Genomic DNA, 23,166 nt, shown 5'->3' with positions numbered 1-23,166 from the left:
CAGCAGGAAACTCAACGTTTTCTGTTATTAAAGCATTCCCTCTAGAAATAAATAAGACCTACAAAAAATAGGTCGTTTTAATACCGATATTTTCGACTTCGAAACAACATTAATATTTATACATAACATAAATTATTTTTTAATTTCCATAGTACTAGCAATAATAAACATTGCACAATATCTTACAAGTTTGCCTCGTAGTCGCACGTGTATGTCTCAACCAGAAGCTCGTTCCTCCAGCTCTACTTCCATTATCGATTCGTCACAGTCCCGATCACCAACGATTTTCTACTTCCGTTGCATAAGAAGCACCACAATCCACAGCTTAGAGAAATCAGTTCCCCCCATGCAAAATTCGTGTCAAGATCAAAGCGGTTGTTCACTCCACCCTTTGCAAAAAAAAAAAAAAAAAAAAAAAAATCGGTCGTATATATCCCCTCCCTTCAGAGATCGAGTCCGTTGGAATCGAATCGTCCCGAAAGGGAAACTCGCGTGCGCCTCGAGGAATGTTTCACTCGGTCGGGATTCCAATGTGCACTTGCGCGGAACGATCTCTAGAAAGAAAATGATCGCCTGGAGGACCTAGAAATCGGCGGCAAATCGAGCGCGGATGGCCGAGACGGCGAATTTTAGAGGCCATTCGGCGGCTCGATGGCGCGCATTGGCCGGCTGATGAGTCAGAAAACGCATTATTTATAGAGTCTTAAAGTGTTGGGGAGGGAAGGATTCTCTCGTTCGAGAGGTGAATCACACGCGCGTGCGTTTCAAGAGGAGCGACCCGCGAGTCCAGCGAGATTTCGCGATCTCGGCCACGATTCTCGCGCGTCTTCCGGCCCCCTCGACGTCCTCCTTCGCCAAGCGGATTCCTGTCCGGTTACGAATCGGTTACGTGGCCAGGAATTTTGGTTTTCGTACGAGCGACACCTGGTCGAATGTGGGTCGCGGTTTCGTCGCGCGCCAACGGCCGGAAGCTTTTCCCTATCGAGAAAGCGTAGAATTGAAGGAACGTATTTGGATGATTCGGAGGATGACTGAAAGGGTTCTATGGTCTGTTTTTTGGGGGGGATTTTGATGGAACTTTGAGCGATCGGTATACAGGAAATACTCGATGAGTGTTTTAAGGCTACTCGGTACTGAATATTAACACTAGAACTATTAACGATAAATGGATATCTTTTTCGATCGATCGATAAATATGGCAAACTTTTGAAAATTTATAAATTAACTAATTTCTTTGATGTCGTATCGTAATAAAAGTTACAGAAGATCTGAGGAAATGTATTGTTATAACATTTTAATTATCGTTGTAAGAGTGTATTGGCAAGTCATTTTAACTTGCTTGGTAGTTCTAGTGTTAAATATTTCGTAAACTAATGGCCATGTGCGGCTGAAATAAATATCATTGGCTGAAGAATGCCAGAATCTATTACTGGTACTCTACATCTTGGTTATATTGTTACTTAACAAAATCTACAGTCAGAGGCTGTCTTTGTATATAATGTATCACGTGTTAATAAATTAAGTTAAAAAATTTACTCAGAAAAGGCTCTTGATTAAGTAATTTAATACGGTTGCAAGTATATAATTATTAATTAGATATATTATTATATGGGTGAACATATCATTTAACTATTAGCATAATTAGTCTCCGGATAATTTAGGCAGTTTTAAATCATTAGAGCGCCATTTGATTAATCGCATCGACCCCGACACATATAATTCACACGCAATTGATCTTAACGACCGGGGAATTAGTTGTTTACGGGTCGACCGGCACGATATTATATTCAAATGTATCGAGTCGCCGATAACTCGGCAAACAAGCCCTGGTAATCATCGGAACGGCGATACAGAACTTAGTTACCGTTGGTATTTTATAAATATAATGATCCTCGTATCGGAAATGTCGTTACATAATCTGGCAATTGGAAATAATGCACAATGGATTATCAATGTTTTTCCATACGTCTATCCTCTTCGAATAATATCTGTTACAGTGATCTGTATTGAATTCTAGTACTCCTCCAGTATTTTTTTTTACACTTTTCTTTTTCACTCTCTTCGATATATCTATTTATTACAAAGCACTTGCATGCGGAAATTTTTTTCCTGTACATTCTATATGAAACATAAAAATTTGTCTCTATCCTTAATTTCATAGAATGAACGAATAAAAGCATTATAAGATATGGGAAAGGACCAAAGTGAAAGATCATCGATTACGATTGTTCGATGTTACATTTCTGGAAATCTGGTTGTTTATAGTAAGAAGAGAGGATCCTTCTCTCGATAGGTGTCTATTGTAGTACCACTTCGAGCCGCAACTGGACTCTACTAAACTAGATCCATCACCCTACTTAGGACTTCCTAGTGTTCGCATCTTGAACGCGTGTCGGCACGCAAACGTCTGCTACGAAGAGAACCGTTCACGTAGCCCATTCATCGGGAGGGTCAAGATCTCTCCACGGCTTCCGGCAATTTGTAACGACTCCGGGGCCCCGTTCGAAGCATTTCTTTTAATGCTTTCTTCATCCACTGTTAGACCGGCGCGCGTCTAATTAGTTCCGACGTGAGTCAATTTTCCGAATGTTACAGATACACACGTTATTTTGCGTCACGGTTCCGATCACTGTCGGTATCTCATCGACCTCGATATCTTCTAACCATCGGTTTACATGAAATTATTCCAGAAGCTGAATAACACCGTACCGCGGACAGCGATTTAACAAACCGTTCGGCCTAAGTAGAAACGACTGGTATTGGTCAGACATGTGAACCAAATGATCGAATGCGCGCCACTAATTTCCAACATCGATTTAACCCAAAAATTATCAATTACAATATCTTCACAATTCAGTTCTTCGTACTAAAGGTAGTATTTAAAAAAAATCTGTTAACGATCACTGATTATTTATCCGTGAAAAATATACGCTACTGTCTTTAAGTTGTGTGTATTTTTAAAAAAACGACTTAAAACACCTGGTCCGTACGAAGCAAATACAAGGTTTCGTGAAAATTATATATTTCAGGCCATATTTATTACTTTATAGCAACATAAACGATGTTCATCAAACTCTAACGTCCCCCGAAACAATATTTATTTCAGACTTTCAGCGATTTCGTAACACTTCGTAACATTTACTGCATATTCTACAAGTGTCCTATAAGAATTCCATAAGTGTCCTACAAAAATTCTGTAAGTGTTTTAATACACTATAAGTATATCCTATAACCGTTATAAGAATAAGGATTCTATAAGTGTTTGAATACACTATAAATGTCCCATAAGTATTCCCTAAGTGTCCCAATACACTGTAAGTGTCCTCCAAGGATTCTATAAATGTCCCAATACATACTAGCAGCATTTGTACATACTATTATACACAGAAACAGAACCATTTAACCATTACCAATACAATTCACAAAAATTCCCCATTTATGTTGGCATCCTGCTAGACAATCGTCGATTCATTTTCACCCCAGCAATCGCCCCGTCGATATTTCTGTTCCCGAACGATGTCAAAACGGAGGAATCCGGATGTCGACGATGCACCGCGTTCCGATCTCGTTTTCGTTCGCCGATTTCCGTGGAACCGGGCGAAGGGTGAGTGTCTGCGCACGTGAATATTTCGGATCGAGTCAAATGGAATTCGAGAAATTCGTTGTTTCGGATCCGTGCGTCAGGTCGATCAACGTCGACTTTAATAGTCCCTCCACCCTCTTCCCTTCGTTCCCGTCTGTTATCGAATCGCTTTCCCGCGAATACCTTCGTTCTGGTGTTTGTATCGTATGGAAGTTTAACAGTGTTAAACACGCGTACGGCGAACATGTTCAGGTATTAATAAACACGTTTTGTTTGCACAGCCGCGATAACGTGGGGGCGGCTTCATTTGCATCCGTTCGATACGCGGATAAAGCGACGTGAAAATATTTCTCCTCGTCTCCTTCTCCCCCTCGTCCGTTTATTAAATATTGTACTTGGCTTGTTTCTGTTTTAAATGTACAGTATCGTACAGAAATGTTGTCGTAGTCGTTGAAACGCGGATTTTACGCGTTCGTTGTATCTTTTCAAGGCGGACCAGGTGATGGGACGAGAACTCTGGGACAATTTGATGGTTTTTGAGTGGTGTGTTATTTTTTTTTTTCTTTTTTTTTTTTGGAGGGGTTGAGACTGTTTCTGATGATAGGGAGGAAGTTCTTGTTCGACACGATGGTATCGGAGATCGATCCTTGGGAATTTGTACGTCGGTGAATCGAATGATTGCAGAATAGAGTCCATTATTTATTTGATTTAATGAACAGTATATACGTTGCTGTTTATCTGTAATTTTGGCTTTTGTACTGGAATATAGGAAGTTTAACTTCAGTTCTGAAAGAGTAAGTTCGGCAAGATTTAATTGAATATCTTAATCAAACTTGGCTGATTTATTTTCACTCTTAGTGGACTGATCTGTAGAATAATATCTTGAATCTATATTCTATACGATAGAAATTTTTATCTTGTTTCAGTATTTTCGAAAAGAATTGAAGATTATATATAGAATATATAAGATCTTATCTTAATCGTGATATATCATAAAGGAAATTAGCATCGATCCACTATTGGACGTGTTCCCTGGTTCAACCTGTACACTTCGTTATCAGTCTTCGTTCGTTTTATCGGTAACATTGTTGGAAAGGAAAAAAAAACACACATGGATGCAGTATATTATTTCAACAGCGAGGAAAAGAAAGATAATTCTGAGACATGAATTACTCAGTCTATTTAATTATTTATGAACCTGATATTCGAACAGATGTGCCGAACAGTTGATTAAACTAACAGAGTGACGAACGCGACAGTTGTAACCATTCGTTAGACAGTCTGAATATTCTATTATTGTTTACTACTAAAATATCTCGAAAGATATCGAGCGACCTTTAGTCACCTTGTCTTTGTAATTCTACAATTCTCATTAAATACATTTCAACGTTCGAAATCACTCTCTATTAAACTCATACGATCTTCTAAATATTTCGAGCAGTCCATTAGAGCTTAAACGTCTGGTAACTAGACTGCGGAATTTTATGCAAATTCAGAATTTCCGATACCAATATCTAAAAATTCAAACGTAGCAGAATTTTGAATTCAGTACCAGAAACATTACTACAGTTAATAACAATATATAAATAGTATTAAACACAATAAAATTTCAACATTGCTCTCATTGATCAACCATGAATAAACGAAATTTAAGCAAACATTATAATATTACTAATTTTCTCTACTTTTTATTTTGTCAGGTTCTTCATTCTCGCCTCTACGCGACGATATCACTGTTACACTATAATCTGTCATTCGTCAGTCCTCCTCTAGAACTCAATTCATTTTTCTTTCCAATGAAACAAAAACCATCTGGATGCTTCGTTACGCAAAACAATTGAGAATTACAGTACAGAGAAAATAGGCAGTATCATCTTCCGTTTCCCGGTCGGAGTTTCTCAGAAACGATCGGTTCCAGCTAATGTGCGCGCGCGCCCCGCGGAAACTCGCTTCGTCAATTAACATTCAGATGTATATATATATATATACATATATGTCGTGCGAACTGTTATGCACCGGGGATCACGTGTCGGGCTTCGTGCTCGAGCTCTGTCAGCCACGCGGCGCCCGCCGTTTCTAAATTGTGCCGCGTACCCGAATCGCCTTCATTCCGCATGCGAGCGACAGACGCCTCCTCCTCCTCCATCATCCTCTTTCTCCCACTTTTGTAGTCTCGAACGATCATCCGTACAGCCAAAATTCGTATTACATCTGACACACGTAGCCCCGTATTGGACATCAGGTGGAAATAAATAAAAAGGGATTTGAGTCGAATGATCCACTAACGAAACTTTAGAAATGTAAAAATTGATCATGGATGCCCTTAGGTGGGAGTAAATAAAAAAGAATTGAATTAAATGATGCACTAACGAAATTTGGAAACGTAAAAATTGATCATGGATGCCCTTAAGTGGGAGTAAATAAAAAAGAATTGAATTGAATGATGCACTAACGAAACTTTGAAAACGTAAAAATTGATCATGGATGCTCTCAGGTGGGAGTAAATAAACAAGGATCTAATCACGGGACAGGTTACACTTTTCTCATATATAACGGGTGTTTGAATATTTGTGAGAGTAGGTACACTACCACTCACAAGTATAAGGACACTTAGTCTGTACCCAGAAAATGTAATATTTCGTAAAAATTCTATATTATAGACCACGTTTATTATTTCATAGTAGCATAAGCCTTGTCCATCGAGCTTTAACATCCCCCGAAACAATATTTATTTCAGACTTTCAGCGATTACGTAAAGCCTGAAACAATAAAATCAATCTACCAAATGTTCTACCAAAACGAACTGTAAAATTTGAATCCAAGGGTTAAAAAAGGCATTAAAAACAGAATGAAATTGTGGCAACAATAACAACACGGTGTTCGATTCGCGTTCATTCGACGATCACTCTCCCCGGTTCGATTCCATCGATTACGTAATTTCGCCGACGATCGTTCCATCGGCGAGTATCGAAAGGGGAAACCAAGAAAGAGGGATCGTGTAATGGTTTCACAGATGAACCGAGGTCGCTGATTTTCCAGTGTGTAATCCGTATTATTTCGCGTGTCCCGTTCGCTGTCGAGCGGTGTTTCATCCATCGCTCACCTGATTCCCTTTCGACGGGTTCGGTGATTATTCATTGAGATCGTGGACACCGTCCGCCACTTTCTAACCCAATTCCACCGTCGTCACTTGCCACACTACACGGTGTATTAGGCAATTCCACGACCGACACACTGGGTCTAGGTCCTCGTCAGCCAAGGAATACTAATCCGCAGTCGTTCGGTCTACGCCTCTTGAAAAACGTCGCGTGTCCCGCGTCGCTCGGCTAGAATCACGAAGGAACGTAAGAAAGCCTGGGAATCCCGTGCTTCTCGATGCAGAAATTCACCTTCCAATGAACACGCGATCTTAAATGGCCAGGGTTATACTCGAATAATAACCAAACTACTTTACAGTACTGTACCTAGCCTTTACTCTACGAACAATTCTATTTTTTTTTTGTTATATTTCGTGTAGCGCAATCAACATTATCTATAACAGGTTCTGTATATTAATATCCATAATAATATATAATATATGGTTCAAAGATTAATTGTTTCGTTCAAATCAGAAAAATATTTTTTACATTTTAGTTATTCTTTGGATTTCAGAAAAACAGAAAAATGAAAAAAAAAAAAAAGGAATTAACAAATAAGATCGTTCATAAAGGAAAACTAATTTTCATGAAACAATTGCTAAATATTATTTTCGAGAACATATCCGTCTGACGGCGAAAAAATTAAACCGGAATTATAGTCCGAAAGGGTTAATATACGTTTCAATCACAGTAGCAAATTCCAGTGGTTAAGTAACAGGCAATCGAGCAATATAATGTAGGTACTTAATAAACTCGTGGGTTATCACCTATATCTAAGTGTCTATTAATACGCTTCCGGGTGGAAAAACGTTAAGATGAAGTTCTTATTATCGTAACAGTATCTATGTAAGAATGTCTTACTGGCGTTTCAATAATCAATCCGATTGTATTCTTCTAATCCAAGTATATTATTTTATGATTAGTATTATCGAGAAACAGCTACGAAGAAATACATAACACTAATATCTTATTTCGTAATTTAAAGATCTCGTAACCATATAGCAACAATGGGAACAGAAGAGTTAACCGTGTTCATGTAAAACAGTACATGTAAAAACAAATAAATTATTGATTTTTAAACAATTAAATATTGATTTTTTAAAATTCATTATTTCATATTCAAACAATTTTCGCGTTTTTTGGTTAGAAATGTTCATTCACTGGTGAAATCTGTATTTTTTCTCTTCAATTCAATTAATTACACTTTTCCAATATTGCAAATGGAAATCTATACGTTATAAAGACAGATATTAAAAGAATCTAATTTTCATGTTTCAAATATTTTATCATTATTATCATTGAATAGTTACCAAATTTCTTAATTCAAGCATTCCCATGTTCATCGACTCCCGGAATCGATCGATCGGAATCCCTCGTTGCAGATCGACGTATCGTGGGATCGCTGACTGGCATGCTGGTGTCGCTCGCGAAATTTTCAGTCCGCGGTTTAACGGACCTGATAACGCGCGAACAGTCGAACAACGGCGGGGGGAGGTTTCTAATTGCTCGCGGCCAGATCTGGGCTACCGTTGTGTAATCTCCACCCAGGCCGCGGTACGGACCGTTACGAAATGTATTTTGTGCGTTAAAAAGTGAACGATCGGAATGCAGGATCGTTAAAGGATTCCCCCTCGATCCCCCCTCGGGGCCTGACACGACTTTCCCAATGGACTGTAGAAAGCGGTTTTTTGAGGAAAGAAATGCGCGCGCCACTGTCGTAAGTAAACGGGAAAAGGTGTATAGTAAAAGTAGTCCACGGGTCTAAATAGACCCAGGCACTCTTATACTTGCGTTTAACCCTTTAAGGTTATTTTTTATTTTTTGTTTTACCGAAATTTCCATTCTAGATATTTGAAAACTGTTCCGAATGTGATTCTTTTTTTCATTGAAGTTTTATTTAAACTTCCACAGTCTGTTTATTATTAATTCTGATACGGTAATTTTCAGACTGGATTTTGCGCATTTATAGCATACACGATGGTCTAGAAATCAGTCTAGTTACGAGTTCGATAATGTTTAAAAATCTTTTATATAGAACTTGATAGAATAATAAGTCAAATAGGTGAATTTCTGTTCGAACCCAACTCTTGTAAATTAGCCTATAAAGATCCTTTTTTGCATAAACATCCGCTGACTGGTAATTTATTTTAGCTACTGTGTTGTTAAATCATTGTCATCTTACTAGATAGTAGAGAAGATAACAGAAGATTCTTATTATTACATAAAGTGCAATTGTCTACTTATCGTGCACGTGTGTTCTCGAAGGACTGTTAAATAATGCTTCGGCTAAACGTGTATTGAAATTTTTTCTTCTTTATCGATTCACTTCCATTCTCCCCCGTTAAACCGCACGCCCCGATTGCTTCGTCGCTCGAATATCGTGTGGCGAGTAAATCGATTAATCGGGTGAATTATTTGTTGACTCGGCTAATTGAAATATCGAACAGTTTTTTTTTTTTTTTTTGTTTCCTTAATCGTAGATATGCATCGAAACGGTTCCCGCACGCTTACGTTACGTTCGGACGGCGAGCAAACAGATGTTATGCCAATCCACCACGAATTTGCATACGAAATAATGCGTCGACTGCATCAGCAAAATCGTCAGTTGTGTGCATTTTATCGAAACGGTAAAACCGGGAGTAATAAAGTCGCGCGAACGTAAACCGTTTCAATGGAAAATTTCAAAAACGGTGGTGCACACGTTACGATTTACAGCTCGGTTAAACGATGTTAACCGTTTTCCCTATCGCGGTGAAAACTTAACAAACGTATATAACAGTGCAGGCGAATAATCGTCATTCATTTTCACCTTGTTGGAATGTTGAATGTTATTGAAACAGAGAAGTGATATTTAAAATGGTAATTCATGTTTATTTTATTTATTTCCATGCAGCGAGTGAAGCGATAACAGAAATTAGTGAAAAAAAAAAATTGTAAATGGTACCCCTTTTCGATTTAAAATTTTAATCATTCGAATATTCAAAATATTCCATTAAACTTCCAGTCTTGCACCGGTGTAACATTAACTTTAAAAATACGTCAAATTCTCCTGTCGATTAATTTTTATTTAACGATTCGTAATTTCACTGATACTAAGTTAACGTTTTCGGTTCAGAAATTCAAGTGTTCCCTCTAAAAATAAATAAAAAATAACCAAAAAGGGAGGTCTGTTTAATATCGTTATTTTGGACTTAAAAATAACAAAATACACCATATATATGCATATTAGTCCCATAATTTTGAAATAACGATTCAAATGCCTGGAATTTAAAGGGTTAACGAAGCCACCTGGCGCTGATCTCGTGTTTCAATTGTACGAATAATTCAAACCACTAGTGCGATAATATCGACCTTCCCCGACTGAAATTTCGACTATTCAAATATCCGTCGATAACAGAAAAAGCAACCGATTTCAATTTCAAGCGTTCGAATATTTCAAACGCTTCGTGTGGACAGATCTAAATCTTGCCCGCTTAAATTTAAAATATGGGAATATCTCTTCTCGACTCCGCAAGTATCGATACTCCTATTCGATGGAACGATTCCTGCTCCGCTCGAGCCTCCAGTATTCAAACGACCACACAACACCGTCGGGAAACTGCTTTCGACCGGCGGTCTCGAGTTTCAAGAAATCCCAAATATTCCATTCGATAAGGCCGCTTCTATCGAACATCTCGTGTTCTATTTCCGTTCCACTCGTGTCGTTCTCTTCGTTCCTCTTTTTTTTTTTCTTCTTCCTCTTTCGCGTATTCCTCGTTGCGTAATCGGACGACGAGCAATAGCGAAGTCTCGAGGAGGAGGCGATGGGAGGACGGTTCCGCGAGGCATTTAAAATAACGTCGTCGCGGGGCCACGCGTATATCGATTAATCGCGCTGACGGTTACGCAATCGATCCCGTGTTGGGTCACGTCGCGTATCGATTTTCTGCCGTTCACCTATGTTCAATCTTGTAAATTCGATCGCGTCGTTGGGTTAGCTGGAACCATAGAAACGAGCCCTTACGCGCGTCTAACGCGATTCAGCTAACAACAGGATGATCCAGAGTGGGGTGAGCAGTCGATCAACTTGTACCGACAAGCTGTTCGTTCGTGTAAACACTGTAAACCGTTCGTTCGAGGCATCGTAAGTCACCGAATCTCGGTAACGGACTTCGCGATCCGATTCCCCCACCAACTATGATTCACGACGATCGATCGTTCCGGTTCCGCGTTTCCTCTCCACTTTCAGTTGCTTTGATCGCGAGGAAAGTCGTGTCACGATCAGTCGAAATCTTCGATTGACACCGGAACACATTTTGTGCATTATGTCAGTTCATGAACTACATTTTGGGCCGAGCGTTCAGTGTGGAACCCGTCCAGTAGTGAGGATTACGCGGGAGTATTTAGCGTAGAGATCTTTCGCGCAGTTATCGAGACTTTAGAGTATCGGACCGTTGCATCAATGGATTATCACTATTGTTTTTTTCCTCGTGTTAATTGACGATCATTTCTTTATCTTGTATCTGTCTTATTGTCCCATTAGCTTATTAACTCCATTGTACTTACAAAAACAAATAAGATAGAATGTGTTAACACTGTTCTGTAATTTAAAACGAAGATGTAGTTCTGTCGACGAAATTTAAATTAGCTTATTCATTTGCAAGAGCGCAGATACTAGTAAGTCGATTAGGTCTGCGTTCTACGTTCATTAATAGTCATTACAGTGATATAGGAGTGCTATGAATATTCCTGATAATGTTGGTGTTGTAACGACTTGTCAACGAAGATTTCTGGGTCTGTGAATGTTTAGTTGTAGATAAAGTTAGAACGTTCGACTTTTTTGTATGTACACCCTATACATGTTCTTGAGGCTATTGGTGGAATGAAGGTTTATCCGTTTTATGTTAAATTGGAATACGAATAAATACGTTCATTTCGACTGATTGACAAGCAGATCAAAAGACTAGAAACTAATACGAGTGTCTGACATTTGTTTAAACATCGGATGTTAAATATTACTGAAGCTTTTGCTCGCGATAAAGATATCGCAGCACGTTTCGCGCTCAAGGCCAGTGAAATCTCGGAATCGCCGTACGAATACGTTTTACAGTCCAGTCGTTCCGATTTCCCTCCTTTTAACTCAATCGCAATTATTCATTTTCAAGATAATAGAACTGTTCTATTATTACAATGTAATTTATAATCCGTTTCGATGATATTTGAACGCGAAATTTTGCTTCTGCCAATAAAACATTCAGGGGCGTCATGGATGGGTTTAAGTTTAAGAATTGATATTTTTCGTTCAGCTTTTTATAGTCAGATACTTTATACCGTTAAAATTTTGTCCTCGCTTAACATTTTAACTGCTACACCACTCAAATAAAGGTGACACGTACATTGCAGAGCCTGGATTATTTAAAAAACGTTACAAAATTTTTCGGTAAAATTAATATCGCAGTATAATTTCAAACAAGACTAACAGCTTTTTCTATTAACTAAAGGCAAATGTATATTTTCGATGATCTGCGACTTAAAACACGAAATAGGACGTGTCTGGCTACGTACGGTTTTTTTCACTGTGGCAGTCAACGTGTTAAGGCATTGTTTCCCAGCCTTCTTTTGGACCTTGCCCCACCTCAACGCCTCAAAGATCTCTCGACGCCCCTCTAGCATAATAGTAAACCGTGTTCTGAAAAAGTTTAACATTAATAATTGCTTCATAAATAAAAAAAAGGAGCACATAGGTAAAACTGTTGTCGATAAGGCGATGAATGTCAATGATTTACTAATTTCCCCCCGAAATATTTAAATTTTCCCTCGGTGAGGGATTAATTAAGCCTATGTTGCTTCAGTCTTCTTCATTCACCGTCTTCATGTTCCACTAGTGGATATCTACCCCGCGAACAAAACTCGACTTCCGCTACGAAAAAAATCGATGTAGAGAAATGCCTCCTACAAATTGGTACATTTATTTCAAGTACTAAAATAAATATTAAATCGAATGTTAATTTGACATAAATTTTAGCAATTCTCGATACCAGGGGGAGGATAGGAGGCCCTTCCCCAACGTCACTTTTTCCCCTAGTGGTAGCCGAATTTGCTCATTATCGTACATAATAAGTTGCAACACAGTTTCTCGAACGAGGGGTGCACAAAGTGCAAAAAAAAAAAAAAAATGTTCTGTGTGCCCGAAGCTTACGCATGTATGTTCGTGTGCTTTCGAACAGATCAGGCAGGAATGGAAGAGGAAAAAAAGAAACTAGCGATAAGCGTAACCGCGATCGGGTGTCCCTGGCTGAGGATGAACGAGGCATTTGGCACAAGGTCGGCCCCCCGCGTGTATAGGTGTGTATGGCACCTTCGTTTTTCGCTCACTCGCTCGCACGACCGATGCGTGCATTCGGGATGACACGTGTAGCAAACAGTGTGACCATCCTAGTACTTTTAAAAAATTTTTAATGTTCTAATACATTCACCAACAAATTTAGTACATTCTTCCCCCCAAATAATAATAATAACAACATAACGATTAGACATATGAGTTTAATATTTTTCTCTTCAACCCCCTGCACCCCATATGTCACATTCAATGAAACAAACTTGATTTATTTATTTATTTTTTTCGGCTGGTCGCCGTGATATTGCGCGCGTAATCGCGGCCCGATTACGGTAACGCGTGAAAAACGATACAATTGCGCCCGCGGGACAGCGCGTTGGCGATGGCGACGACGAATGGCGGGCCGAGCGAAGCGGGGGCATTTGAAAGTTCACGAATTAAATCGCATTAAGTGAAAGCGAGCGTTGCGACACGCGACATATAAAATTCACCGCGGGGCTAGGTTTTAAGGAAGTCCTCGGGTAACGCGTCTGCTTTCTCGTCTAATTTATAAATATCACGTTCGATTCGCGTTGCCCTCGCGCTTCTACCGTTGTTTCGTCGTTTTTCTTCGTTTTGTTCTTGGTTTGCCACCGTTTCGTTTCGAATGCAGATCGTTGGTTGATGCTCAACGAAATCGAAGCGAGTAATGTTTCTCGCGAATCTCGAGCCTCGATGACTCAAGGAATTGCAACACCAGCCCGTAATTAGCAGTCTGTTGACTGGAACGACGCGTTCTTTCACGTGCAGACCCTGATAGCCTTTTTTTTTCTTTCGATACGTATGATATATTGAAGTCTAAATGGCATTGATAACACTGGAAAATGAAAAGAAATTTGTTCGTGTTGTCAGGGATTTAAAATTGGTTTCAGAGTACTCTGGGATCCTGATTTCGCCGTACATGTTTCGTTTTAAATAAAACAGTTTGTGTCGATTTGAAGTGTCTACTACTTTTGCTTTTTTGTTACTTATCTTCTTATCAAAAGTGTGTTGTGAAATTTGTTTACTTTCGGGTTAGTGATTTCGAAAGTAAAGAATAAATAAGTAAGAATAGTAAGCCTGTGGAGGGACTGTCCATGACAAAAATATAAAAGAATATCGTACGAAAAAGGTTTTCATAACTTTCTAATACTTTCTATGTAATTATCCTGTCTCTTCTTATAGCATTTTATAAATAAAATAAATTCAGAATCATAGAAATTGCTGTTTCATTTTTTTTCTTTATTTTGCATAAATATCTAAGGCATATCTCAAAAACTAGAGCCAATTAAGAAAAAACAATAGCATATTCAGGATCAGGAGCACAAAACAAACATTCAGAGTACGTACAAAGAATTAATTTCTTGCTATCCTCGAAGGTAAGACGACTCCCTAACCTAATTCGTCCAATGATAACCGTTTCTTGTTAGATTCCGACACTTGACGACAAAACTGGGGTAACAGCCGTGCGAGAAAAAAAGATCCAAGAACCACGAGACACCGGATCAAAGGCCTCGTGGGCAGCGTGTGATATGTAATTGAATAACGAATGGCCGATGAAATACGATGCCACTTTTATCTTGCACAAGGCCGCGTGCGTAGCGATGGGTTCGTGAACGAACGGTCCAAACGTGTTTGGATATTTTCAAGTGCAAGATGTTCAGACAATTCGAACAATGTCTGATCGTTTCAAGGAATCGATCTGTTTCAAATTACCGAACACTGTTTTAACATTTCGTCAAGAATTTCAAATATGTTCGAACATTTCGTCAGGAGTTCGAACTGTTTGAACGCTTAGTGATGCGTTCTAACTTCTTGAACATTTCGTCAGTAGTATGAACTGTTTGAACATATCGTCCGAAAGTCTAACTTTCTGAGTGTTTCGTCATGCGTTCGAACTTTTTGAACACTTCATCAGAAGTTCGAACACATTTGAACATTTCGTCAGAAGTTCGAACATACTCGAACATTTCGTCAGAAGTTCGAACATACTCGAACATTTCCTAATTAGTTCAAACTATTTTGAACATATTGTCAAGAGTCAGAACTGTTTGGGTATTTCGTCAGAAATTCGGAACAGCTTGAAAATTTCGTCAGGAGTTTGAACATGTTTGAACACTTCGATCACCCATCTCTACGTCTCCTGTCGTGCGACCTACTCTTTCGACAGGACCACCCCGGTGTCTCGTGCTTCTCGACACGTTGTAAACTCACGCGTAATCACGAGCCGACCGTGAATCTGTTCTTTTTCACTTCCCCTCTCGTTTTCCCGACGTTTCGACGCGCGTTATCGCCGGCGATCGAGCGCACCTGACTTCGCTCGGCCAGTGAAAGCCGCTCTCGAGAGATCGCGTCTATTGTGAGCCTCGGACCTGACTCCGAATTGCGTTATTCGGGTCAGACGTGGACTGAACGTTTCAAAGGTAATCGTATTTCTCCCCTCTCGCCTATATAACTCCCCCGCTGTTTCGGCGTTGCACCCTCGAACAATATACTATATTCAAAATGCAATGTTATAGATTCATAGATTGTACTTAGGAAACCTCTACCTTATTCTATCATCATCGTAGGAATCTTTCGAGTTATGTGATTTTCACTATCGTATAATTTATTATAAATAATCCCAATAAAGGGGATTTGTTTTTTGTTCACTTTCTACGGATCAACAGTAAAAAAAAAACTGTACGATACTCGTTTCGCAAAATCATTGGAACATAACTTAAATTCTCATTTCAATCGCTGTTTATAATTATATATATTTCAAAGATACAACTCAAGCTTTTCTATCTCTGATCCCACTTACTGCATTTATTAAACATCGAATTCTTTCTAGTCTTTCAAAAACCAAGTTCACAGTGCCTTGTAAACATTTGGTGTTTCTTTCTTCTATTTCTTTTCTCTTGTATTTTTATTTGAATTATTCCGTAAAATATATAAATAAATAAATTCAGATTTTCGTCCTCTGTTTTCCATATACGAGACCTACTTATCAGCTTATCTATTTCATTAAAAATTTTAGAACATTAAAGCCTAAGTAAATGTTCCAATAAACCTCCACTGAGGTCTTCACTCCATTCGACTATCTCCTCGTTCGTGTGTATTCCTTGTTCACTGCACCTTCGTTTTTAAACGCTTCGTCCTACGTCGTTCGCGCCCGGTACAGCTAATGAAACGTACTCGAAGTTCGGTGTATACACTCGAGAGAGTCCGCCGAACTTCATCCAGTCGACAGAGAATGCTGCCCGGTTCGAAACTTCGGTTCAATTAAGTGCGATTTTCTCGATGCTTGGACGCGCCTCGCTGAACGTCGTCCTGGCTCGTTAAAGTTGACAAAACGAGACACCCTCTGCAACGGTTGGTCCGGTTACTGGTCGTAATTCCGTAGGTTTTTTCAATCTGAACGTTATTTTATATCGATAACGTTTATTTATCGCAAATCTATTGTTCGTTGGAGATCTAATCGAAATCTTCTCTTGACAATATCACAAGTTAAAATTGAAATTTGATTTCGTTACATGCGAGAACCGTGGAAAATTGGCGATGTTTCGAGCATATATATATATATGTATACACTCATATATATAAATAATGAGTTTGGAAGAGTGGCTATTTCGAGAGGCGAACGGCGCCTCGGATACGTTTATTTTAATCGTTCTTGGATTCAGGGAACCGACGAGCGACGGAGACTAACGAGAACCTTGATCGTTCGTACACGTTATGGATCTGTTAATTCGAGTCGAAAGACGAGGTGGACGGGAACAAAATGCAACTGAAATTCAGTAAATTGGTACCAGTATCCCGGTGGAATGTGAAAAATGAACGACGTCGAATGATAGGAATAGCCTCTCGGCTGTGTTGACAAGTAACGTAGAGAACACTTGGAATATAATTATAGTGAAAATAATTTCTGATTGACTTTTTCAGTGGCTCTATTGAATACTTTAAGGCATCCCTACATAGGGCACTAAAAACTGTTTAAATTTAGTTAATATTTTCTTGACTAATTCCACTGTATAATATATTGATGTAATTGTTTCTAATCTTATTTTCATTAATTGTTATATATCTATACTGGGGTTATACCCATTAAATTACTAAATAAATAAATAAATATGACGGATACGATAGCGCAGAATCAACAATATAAATGTCTTCCTAATATTTTTAATGGTACCAATCAGTAATCTATTTTACATAGTAAAATAAGACTATCATTTAAATACGAAGGTATCTTATCCACGTTGTGCCCAATAAATACGGCGGAGGATGTTGAAAAAACAATGGCGAATCTCGATCATGCAGCATAGTTAATTTACTTATGATTGCCAAATTTGAAAGAATAAGTAAATCCTTCGAAAATCGAGGTTCCATTGTCCCAAACATGTATGTGTGAATCAACAAAAATAGATCAATCAAAATTATCCACATTCGACATTTTAACACTAGAACTACCAACGATAAACGAATATCATTTTCGATCAATCGATAAATATGACAAACTTTTGAAAATTTACAAATTTATAAATTAACTAATTTCTTTAATGTCGTATCGTAATAAAAGTTACAAAAGATTCAAGGAAATATATTGTTATACCATTTTAATCATCGTTGTAAGAGTGTATTGACAAGTCATTTTGACTTGCGTGGTAGTTCTAGTGTTAAAAAAAATTCTACTCATTTACGAACTGTTAACTATGATCGCGAACTAGTCGAAGCTACAGGTCTTCCACCATTAACATCGGTGATCGTGTTCTAATGAGGTCCCCAAGAACAAAAGACGCAATTCCGACGATCGTTTTCATTTTCCTGTCTCTTTCCATGCGCGGCGTGACTGAAAGGACGATTATGAAGACAGTTCAGAAAAGTCACTGGAGATGCGTCAACGCGTAGTTCTACGTCGTCATTTATCCGACCCGATGGCCGGAGTGTCTTTCACTCTTGCTGGGGACGTCGTTGTACCGTGAACTCCACGAAGGTGCTTCATAATCGTTCCTTAAATCAGGGTATATTCTTCCCCCTCATTCGTGATTGTTCCCGGTGACGCAATCATTTGTAACGCGCATTCCTCTCAATCGACGACTCTCTATAAATGAACCGATGACTCGGCCCCACCTACGAGCTTTCGTTCCACCGGGGATCACTGCACCCCGCTTTGGTCTTTCGCCGACAGACAATAGCGGAATCTTAATTGTATACTCCGTGGAGGGACTTCTGTCGTCGTAAATGAATTCGAAAGGTCTGTTCAGGTGTAAAATGCATTCCGTTACCAGAATGTAGATTTCATACATTTTTCGATTATTCGATTGTGCGTAGACCGTATTTTAAGAGGGACCAAAATTATGATGGACTTATATAATTTATGTAATTTGTATGCTAGTTGTACCAATAAGTAATCCATTAGTTTCTGTGATACTCTTCATCGTATTGCCACCATATTGAAAATACATAATGAATTACTTATTGGTACACCTGGATAATTTACTAAAATATGAGTAAACAGTGAATTCGATTAGATGTTCGGAATTAATACAAAAACTGCAATAGATGTGGATTAGAATCGGAAGTGATTATTTATTTTGTTGCTTCGAGTGGCTGATATCGAGACGAGAGACACGAGTCTTGTATGTAAAACGGTTACGCCGCGTTACCGGCAATTCCCTGCCGCGGGAATTCCGCGTATGCGACTACTCTCGAGCAATCGGTGCTCGGCTCTCAGCTGTTGCGGCCTTAAGCACCAAAATAATTCGAAGCTGGCACCGCGAGTAGGGAACGCGAGCTGGCGAACGAAGGGTCGGATTGTAATCGTCCGAGCATAATTAAAATCTAGCCCGTGAGACGATACCGTTGAATCACCTTTCCGACTTTCGTGAAATATGTCATAGAGCTATTAACTATTGAGCTTCGATGATTTCTAAACAATATGTATTTAACCCCTGACTACCATTCGGTGCCATTTGACTTGAAATCGATGTTTGACTTTTGATTGCAAACATTTACAAAATAATCTATCAGTAGGTAATATACACTGCCCACAACAATTAGAGGAACGTCTGATGCAGCCAGTGTGCTGATTGCTGAAATACATAATTCCTGAAAAAAGATATTGTATTAAAATTATAGGTTAATACAGCATGCCTTTTGTTTCTTAGTTGTCCCAACAATACCACCCACATTACCGATCCCCTAATTGTTCTTAGCAGTCTAGATTACAATCTGAGGATAGAGGAATATATTTTCACGACTCGATTTCATCTTTGGTACTATTTAATTTAACCTTCAATCTATGCATTAGGGTGAAATGAACCCCAATCATTGTAACATGCGACGTAATAAGTTTTTGCACCAAATAAATATGCCAGGCAACTAGAATTGCCTCAACTAAGGTTTTACACACACATTACTAAAAAAAAAATAATTTATGAATGAATAAAAATAAAATAAAAATAACTATTTTAAAAAAAACAAAACTTTACGACTCAAAGCTCTGTGAAATGCACTAAAGAACAAAACTTTCATCCGATTCAACGAGTGCTCTATTTTATCCTAACCCCGATAAGATACTTAACAGAGAAAATAAATTTCTACGATTGCTCGTATCTTCATAAATTACTTCAGAAACTTTTGTTCTGCATGAAAATCCGCGGTCTAGTCGTCAAACTCAAGATTTCGGTAATCGCCAGGAAGCTTTCGTACGTTCTGCCGACGAGAAAGCCCCGATTACAGCACGCCGTCGGCGAACACGTGTAAACAAGAGCGAGAACTCAGCCTACATATTTTGCTTTGACATTCGAGCGTGTAGAAGGGAGGTCGGCGGTGTGTTTGGGCTGCATCGATTAGGGTTAATCCTTAAGCCGTGCGTACGCGCATACCCATCCCGCTACACACTTGACGCAACATCGTTGCACACCTTCAGCCTGTCTATATACGCGGAAGTCTCTACCAACCTTGTTGCGTAACGTTGCAGCAGCGAAACGTGGATGTTGAACCGTGTTCGTACATCTGTCGGTATAGCGCGCGCTGGGTATCGCAATAGAAAATTCTACGCGACAATGCGACCCCCGTTTGCGTAACGACGTCGAGTGGTGCCTGACATGGTTGCAGACTCTTTATTCGCGTATTCTGTATTTGTACAACTGGGTAGACAGAATGTTTGCAACGCGATTTTTTTGGTTGTATTAGCTTTGGAATCTTACGTTTCATGTGTATGTATTATTCATGTGCAGGCGCAGCTTTACGATTCAATTTTGCATGAAAAATTTTAAATTGTTGGGTTGATGGAAGAAAGAATTTCTGTGCAGCCCGTTTGTATTTTTCAAATTTTTCACTGTATAGCCGTCTTGTAGTTGTGGTATTTATGTTGAAATTTACAGTAGGATTATAGAGGGCAGTGGAAGAGATTTTGCGATCGTTTCATTGGTTGGTGGGTTTTTTGCTTCTTCTCATTGGTCGTAACTGTTACTCCGTTTCGTATCACGGTTCACGTAATGTTAACTATATGATGGGGACCAATAATGTGATTATAAGAAGGTCGACAAAGCGAAATTATAGAGAGGCAATATTGTAAGTCTGCACAGGTCACATAGGTGGATCGAAATGCTATTCACTAGAAATTAATTTTAATTCTAAAAACCTCCAATTTTTACCAGGTGGCAAAATAAGTTGAAGAAATTCTGTATATTTTACAATTTATCGAAACTAGATACAACATGGTTTAGCATTGCATATTTTCAGTATACCGTTTTTTTTATGTCGAAATTTTTTCAACCTTGTGAATATGATAATGATACATGGAATAATTCGAAGATTGACTGATACAGAGATAAACAAAAAAATATTTGCCGATCCAAAGACCTTGGAACTGCCTCTTTCACCATGAATTTCTGCAAGTCTTTCCTTCCTTTTTTCACTCCTCGACGACACCATGGACGACTAAGTACACATTCCAAACTCGAAGTTCACGTTCTTTTATCATTTCACCACGCTTTAAATTTTACACGGTCTGTATCGACTGTGTACTATACATATAGTCTACGCGTCTGGCCGCCGACCTAGACCTCGATAAATGTAGCACGGGTCATTACAATTCCAAATTCCAAGGGTTCTTGGTACCAGTTTCTCCAGCAATTTCGTAAATACGCACTGAATTGTCTCCGTACAAGTGACGGACTTCCGTTCTATTCAAATTACTATCATTATATTGCGGATTACAGTCACTTATAATACAAATTAACGAAACGTCTGTTTTTAACGTTACAGAAGGAGAAACAGAAATTTTTTCCTAGCTTCACCTTTTACGAACTAAACTAATTTGATATACCTATTCGGTATATTTCCTGATGCATCGAAAATTGTCACATTACTACAAGATATATTTTTGTATTCTACTTCAACGGAATACCTTTTATTTCATTTTTCTTTAGATGGTCACAGAACAATATTATGTCATTCTCGATTAAATTTACATGGAACAATAGTTCTGCAATGAACTGGAATTCTACGGAATTCTGAAACGAACTGGAATTCTACGGAATTCTGAAACGAACTGGAATTCTACAGAATTCTGAAACGAACTGGAATTCGACAGAATTCTGAAACGAACTGGAATTCTACAGAATTCTGAAACGAACTGGAATTCTACAGAATTCTGAAACGAACCGGAATTCTACAGAATTCTGAAATGAGCTGGAATTTCACAGAATTCTGAAATTAACTTGAATTCTACAGAATTCTGAAACGAACTGGAATTCTACAGAACACTGAAATGAACTCGAATTCCACAGAATTTTTTAATTACCTGGAAGAATTCAACGATATTAACTAAATTCTGCAAACATGTCACAAAACAATATTATTTAATGTTCAATTGAACGGTCACAGACTTTTCGACAGGCCACAGAGTGCAAGGAGTGATTCCTACGTCTGTTCCACTACAAACGACGCGTTGAACTCAAGTTATTACCTGGTAAAAAAAATGCCCTCGCTTTATTTTATTACGTATGTAAATCTGTAATGCTCCGTCGAAACGGACGTCGAACCCTTCGCCAGACGTTTCTCAGCGCGTGTCTCGCGTGTGTGAAAAGGCTCGGAAAGATCCCGCGTATACGGTCGAGATCGTCCTTCCGCGCAGTGAAATTTTAGCGAACGGCTATTGCTCCCTTCACGAAACTTTCATATCGCATTCCCGCGCGGTTCAACCTTTCGTTTCAGAGGCAAAAAGAGAAGGGGGCAGATCCTCCGTGTCCTCGATACGCGGAACGTTCCGTGAGAGAAGTGTTCCCTTCCTCGTCGATGGTGATTACCATCGGCTTGTCTCTTGTCATCATTCTCTACTCCTATCCCCCTGTCGATCGATCGTCGATCGCGGTAGAACGTAATCGTCCGTCTCCCAATCGATCACTCGACCAACTTCTCGAACCTTCCCTGTTTCGTAACAAAAATCTAAATTCTATCATCAGTAATTTATTTCTAACAGCAAAAAAAAAACAAAAAAAAAAAAGAATGACTTCTCGAGAAGATGTCAGATTAAATTTCATCAGTTTTTGTAGATCCATCCCATAACGAAATCCCGGTATCCACTGATGATCGAATGTACAGAATAGAACGTAGTCGACGACGACGAAACCCTTTTCATCGACTGTCAGTTCGTTTTCTGGTCTATTTATTTCTTATTTATTCATTCGTGAGAATCATAATTCCGTGCTATTAACTCCACTGTTACGCAATCATGGAGGCCGTGTTCGATAGGTGAAGATACGCCGGGACGGAAAGTGACTTCGAACGGGGAGAAGATTTATGGAGATAATATCTAACCGTCTTAGACAGACTATGTTCAAGAAGAGTGTGCGTGCGTGTGTGTCGAACTTGCAAAAGAAATCGGTGAAATCACAGAGTAGATTCGACGACCATTTTCGCCTAAAGAAGATTTATCTAGACACACGTGTAGTCATTTTTGTAATTTAGTAATCATGATTTAGATACGTATCGTTTCTCCGATATGGAGATTTCCAATTATATATACGAGACATCGAGAACCGAGAAGTTTATTCGTCGACCACTGAGAATCGACATGGCGGCGCAGTCTGTTGAAGAAACAAAAAAAAAAAAAAAAAAAA

At 38.9% G+C, this 23,166-nt stretch overlaps 1 protein-coding gene across 1 annotated transcript in view; it reads left to right on the top strand.

Moving 5' to 3' along the window:
• Positions 1 to 23,166, top strand: part of LOC107188290 (RNA polymerase II elongation factor Ell) — a 152,283-nt gene that overhangs the window by 112,203 nt on the left and 16,914 nt on the right. The gene's annotated exons all lie outside the window — the stretch shown is intronic.

This window comes from Dufourea novaeangliae, unplaced genomic scaffold, assembly GCF_001272555.1.
Source record: "Dufourea novaeangliae isolate 0120121106 unplaced genomic scaffold, ASM127255v1 scaffold118, whole genome shotgun sequence".
In the NCBI taxonomy this organism is placed as follows: Eukaryota; Metazoa; Arthropoda; class Insecta; order Hymenoptera; family Halictidae; genus Dufourea; species Dufourea novaeangliae.
The sequence above is the reverse complement of the archived record's forward strand: the minus strand, read 5'-3'. Positions and strand labels throughout refer to the sequence as shown.